This window comes from Schistocerca americana, chromosome 9, assembly GCF_021461395.2.
Source record: "Schistocerca americana isolate TAMUIC-IGC-003095 chromosome 9, iqSchAmer2.1, whole genome shotgun sequence".
Lineage (NCBI taxonomy): Eukaryota > Metazoa > Arthropoda > Insecta > Orthoptera > Acrididae > Schistocerca > Schistocerca americana.
In genome coordinates, this window is record NC_060127.1 from 100,332,595 (window position 1) to 100,338,594 (window position 6,000).

The window sequence follows — 6,000 nt, forward strand, 5'->3', positions numbered from 1 at the left end:
AATAGTTGTGGGACACAGTCCACTGCTCGAAACAACTGGTTATTGAATGTAAACGTTTTTCTACACCCAGAGTCTCAGCGCAGCATGAATTTAATTTAAGTATGACACTTGAAATATTTTTATCATTTAGGTTCAAGAACTGTACCTACATGTGCTACATTTTCAGTGTTATGGAAAAATTGTGGAAACAATGCTAACTACTACTGTTAAGGGACATCAAAGCAAGAAAATGGTCTTTTTATTTCTATTGAGCATTCTTTCACTAGTACGCTGTCGCTGAAGCATTTCTCATCGCCTGTAAATTTTAAGCAAAACGCGTACGATGTGAAACTTTTTTCTTTTAAGACTCGATGGTTCTCATCCACTGAAGTGCATCGCTCGTCATGGAAGTAACGCCCACGTGTGGCTTCTTGGAGCGAAAAGAAATGTCGAGCAACATTATATCGTTGATTTAAACATTTTTTAACTTGCTCATACTGAGCGATATTGGACGATCTGTAATTATTCATCTTGCAGGAAGACAACTTCTCGGTCAATATCGCATTTGTCAAACCTTTGCACGTCATGCGTATATCTATATTCCTGTTATATCTAACTCTTTTAGGGACTCAGTGAATTTTCCTTGTCGCTGCTGCCATATTATTATTTTCGTTTGGAGATTTCTCTTTGCAATGGTCGTTGAGAGTCCACAAACATACGCAGAGCTCGGACTACGTATCATTTTGTATACCTTACAACCTTTTTCGTGCAGATGACCTCCTTCACGGCTACAAGTATATACCAAAGACAATGATGTTGAAGTGTTTTATGAAGAATTGCCTCTTCGTCACCTCCATAATGAGCTACTTCGTCTACTAGGTTTCTACTATGCAAGCATACTGTTGATAAATATTACAGTGCGATTATTTTGTCTCGTATCTGACGTACAGAAAGTAGACTTAGGTTGCAGTCTCAAGGACATTTTCTTTCTTTCGACTTAGTGCTTTACCTCTACATGGCTTCATATGCTATTTGTGTCTAGAAAATATTTTAGTTTTTACCTGCTACAAATAAATTGTTCTGCACCGCATATTTATTGAAATTACAAATTGACATTTGCGACTGACATAGGCTGCAGTCTTAACATGTCTTTTTTTGACTTATTATTTTACGTCTGTATGGTTGCGTATACTCTCGCTGTTCTAGAAGATGTCTTAGGTTCTACCACCTACAAAAATTTTGCACTTTAGACCAGTTACCACATTATTAGTATTACATATTTATATTTTCAACTAACAATGGTTGGGTCGTTCAGTTGTAGAATTATTTTATCTTTTGCTGTCACAAAATTTTACAATTGTATACCAGTTACCATAATTTGCAACTGACTAATTTATGAACGACTTCTAGCGGCACTAAATGTCAATTTTTTCTAGCAACTTTCCCCACACGTTAGCGCAGCACCGACCCTCTATCAGTGATGTACTCCGTTACTTGTAGTATGGAACAGATGCAATTGGCGAAATATATTGTACATGCTGGTTTTACCTTTGCCATACCAATGCATCTTACGTCAACTATCCAGCTAAGTAAGATATGGAGCACATTTAGATCGCAAAATGGGCGCTTGTATTAACCTTTACCGAGACTGTGTAATAACAATTGACTCTATGCATTATATTTATGACATTCTACGCAATTTTTCATAATGTAACATCTCTCTCTGCCCGAACAGGTGTAGGAAGAACCAACGTCACCGACCGGCCGCCGTGTCATCCTCTCACCCCAGGGGCGTCACTGGTTGCGGATATGGAGGGCCATGTGGTCAGCACACCGCTCTTCCGGCCGTATATCAGTTTTCGTGACCGGAACCGCTACTTCTCAGTCAAGTAGCTCCTCAGTTTGCCTCACAAGGGCTGAGTGCACCCCGCTTGCCAACAGCGCTCGGCAGACAGAACGGTCACCCATCCAAGTGCTAGCCCAGCCCGACAGTGCTTATCTGCGGTGATCTGACGGGAACCCGTGTTTACCACTGCGGCAAAGCTGTTGGCATAATCTAACATCCTTTACACTTTTCGTACACTATTCGCAGATCAGATGACGGCGACGCTGTTTACCAAAACCGGTCATCGTAAACAAAGGTTTTACAAAAGCGATCATGGCTGAGAAGTTGCATTCCTTCAAGTTGGTTAAACATTCTTTTACGTATAAACATCAACGTTCTTCATCGGAATTATGTACAAAAAAAAAAAAAAAAAGAAAAGTAAAGAAGAAAGAGAAAGAAAAGAAACAAATACCTATCTCCTACTCCTAAATGAAAACACGATTTTTCAGTATTCTTCCTTTTCGAAATTCTGAAGAATCGCAATAGAAATCTAGCCACTGTAATAAACTAGAATCTAAACCAGAACAGCAGCCACAGTAATACCTAAAATGCCAACCTGGGGCGGTAGGAGGAGAGTATAAGAGGATATGTCGTCTACGAGGATCAGCGAAACAGCTATGCCTTTTCGAAGTCTGAGAGCGGGTAAATGTCCACCAGCCGATGCTTCGAGTAAATAGAGGAAGAGACGTTGATCCTGCGGCTGCTGCTAAGCGCCGAGGTCCTGACCGCACCTTGCGAGCAGACCTGGAAGGGAGGGAAGGGGGGGGGGGGGGGGCACCATGGAGGGGAACGGCTAGCGAGCCACGCTTCGCCACGTCTGTTGCCTCTCGTGTTGGTAAAAGCGATAACCTCTAGCGGAAGCAGAGGGCACCGTGTTATCAGGGACCGACGGAAGGCACCACGTTATTCTCGGTGGAATAACTGTTAAAACTTGAAAAGAAGACACTGAAATACCAAGGATAAAGTATTTACTGGTCATAGGCCACAAAAATGATCAATTATGAAAAAAAAAAAACAATTTCTTGATTGTTAATGGAAATGAATTAACCCATTAATGACTAGCGTTCATTAATGGTACTAGTGACCGGACTGGCCTTTTATTGATCTTTTGACAACAATGAACATTTTTGTTGTACTTATTTAAGGATTGTCGTATCTCTATTCTTCTAGTCGAAGAGTAGTATAGTGAGACGCACTCCACTGCTGTGGTCAACTGGCAGTTGAATTTAAACATTTTTTTCTACACCCAGAGTCATCACAGCGTGAATTTAGAATAAGTATAACAATTAACATATTTTATCATACAGGTTCAAAAACTGTAAATAGTTCCTGAATAAACCAACAATCCAAAGCCATTTATTGAAATTTATGCAATAAAACTTGTATCGTAGGTACATGTGCTCCATTTTCAGCGTTATGAAAAACAATGGTAACCACTAATGAGAGCACTGGAATAATTTTTACTTCTATAATATTTTGACACTGGCAATGGCAAGGAAAGCGTTTCTGAAGAAGAGAAACTTATTAACATCGAGTATTGATTTAAGTGTCAGGAAGTAGTTTCTGAAAGTATTTGTATGGAGTTTAGCCATGTATGGAAGTGAAACGTGGATGATAAATAGTTTGGACAAGAAGAGAATAGAAGCTTTCGAAATGTGGTGCTACAGAAGAATGCTGAAGATTAGATGGGTAGATCACATAACTAATGAGGAGGTATTGAATAGAATTGGGGAGAACAGGAGTTTGTGGCACAACTTGACTAGAAGAAGGGATCGGTTGGTGGGGCATATTCTGAGGCATCAAGGGATCACCAATTTAGTATTGGAGGGCAGCGTGGAGGGTAAAAATCGTAGAGGGAGACCAAGAGATGAATACACTAAACAGGTTCAGAAGGATGTAGGCTGCAGTAGGTACTGGGAGATGATGAAGCTTGCACAGAATAGAGTAGCATGGAGAGCTGCATGAAACCAGTCTCAGGACTGAAGACCACAACAACAATATTTTGACAAGATTTAATCTGTTGATTTTTCCTTTAGAACAAAGTTTTGGAGGTACGGATTGAGAGAGAATAATCATATACCCCAAAATTTACCCTCTTCCAAAGAACGAGGCAATGGAGAAAAATGAAAGAGGTACTGATTATTCTGCCATACAAAAGAAGAGTCGCAAGTTTCTGTGTAAATGGCATCAAATACAACTGGCATGATCCACGTGGCTAAAGTTGAAAGATATTCTCATTAGTCAAGGCACCACATCAATGTTCTTTGACCTTCCATCCTGACAATGCAACAAGCATGTGGGTGGAACTGATAAAATGGACCAGAATGTGAATGAGCACAGGATAAATATCCATAACAGGAAATGGTACGCGGCTGTTTTCAGTTGATAATTGGATGTCATTGCACAGAGTGCTTGGACATTCTCCCACAAAAACAGAAATACAATCCTTCATGTAAATTTTCAAAGACAGAGTATGCAGCTGTGCTGGGGAAGGTATGTGACGTCACCGGAAGCATCTGGTCTAACCCCGTACACCAGTATTGCAGCAAGCGAGCAATAAACTGTATGCTGACATCAGCCCATACGCAGTGCAACAAATGTAATGTGACACTGTGTGTTTAGTGTTCTGCTGCTTATCATAACAAGTAATTTGTTTCTTGTTTTCGTTCTCTAATTTGTACTCTAATTTATTTCATTCAATACAAAAATATGTTACCTTTCCATACAAACTATGTTTTGCTCTCAGTAGTGCTTAGCGTTACAGATTATTAAAACTAAAAAGGTAAAAAATTGCGTTTTCACTTTAAATGCTTCTTTTTCAATGTTAAAAACCAGGTAAAAGTGTAAAAAAAAAAAAAAAAAAAAAGAATTAACTTAGGCACTAATGAGAATGTCGAGACACTCTCTGGTGTAATATTATGTTAAAGGTACGTAGTTACCCTTAGTAATCGTGTTTTAAGGAAAATATAAAGCAAAGGACTGAGTTTGCGTGTTTAAATTGATCCTATGCACACCTTATAATGTTCGTTATGCTATTGCAATATACAGTGTAGGAAGTAGCCACGAAATATAAGTGAAGCTAAACTTTTTTTTTCATTCCAAGCAGAATGCGATTCTGGAATTATTTTCTGCCATCATTTTGCAGGCATTATTTCAATAATGAATAATATGCGTTAGATATCAATGAGAAAGATAAAATGACTCCGATAGAGGCAGGATTACATTTTAGCAGTGCACGGTTTACTTTTCTTGTGAAAGTGACGCCTTTCAGCTTTATTAGCAAACAAATAAAGGAATAAATAACTTTTCCACGTTTCACATTGATGGTAACTGATCGATCCCAATACAATAAAACACTTCACTAGCACATAACGAAGGCATACGGTTTTTTAAAAGTTCTTTCTCCATGTAGCAGGCAGAGCCGCACGCGAATATGTATAAAAACATCGTTTCTCTTTTACTCCACTGTCATTTACAAGACATTTTGGTTTGGAGTCGAGACGGAAAAGTGCAGTCTGATGTCATCAATTGTTATTCGTAACGCAGATATAGTTACACAGGTAAATGAAATGAGAATCCTATTAAACAATAACGTATTCATCCAGTGAAAGATAAGAGGTACCTATGTTCATTAGCGTTACTTTTCTTTCTACTGAGGCTTTCTCTGTACACGTTTTGTGGTGGCTGCCTCTTAGATTTCGTAATATCCTGCTGCTTGTTGTTTAGGCGACAAGTCTCTGAATATTAAATCTGCGATTCAGTTTACGAGTACTCTTTAGACGTATAAGCAGGCACATAAGGACATAGAATGAAGTAAAAATCATGTTGCATGCAGCGGACTTACATTTCGGTGAGAAGCCAGTCTTGCCATGTGGCGCAGACGTCGCAGACTCACGCTATTCCTGTTCCAGATAGCGTCAACGGAAACACTCTGCGCATGCGCGGTGTCGTTCACTCTTGCGTGGTCTCAAGCTGAAGGTCAGTTAACGACTGCTGGCTCATTGCGTCATATTAGCTGAGAGCGAGGCCCACGTGACAGATAGGCCGCAGACAGAGCTCTTATATAACATGCTGAATCGTCCGCCATGTTTTCCCCATCTCTGAGGAATCGGCAATGTTTACCTTGTACTGGTTAA

The 6,000-nt window shown here is 39.6% G+C and overlaps 1 long non-coding RNA gene across 3 annotated transcripts in view; it reads right to left on the reverse strand.

Annotated features, from left to right (window-relative positions):
- The window catches only part of LOC124551040, a 35,982-nt gene extending 30,195 nt beyond the window's left edge, over positions 1 to 5,787 (reverse strand). For all 3 annotated transcript variants that reach the window (XR_006967756.1, XR_006967758.1, XR_006967757.1), the window contains exon 1: positions 5,709 to 5,787. This is a non-coding gene — a long non-coding RNA (uncharacterized LOC124551040). The remainder of the gene's footprint in view (positions 1 to 5,708) is intronic.
- Positions 5,788 to 6,000: the final 213 nt, after the last annotated feature.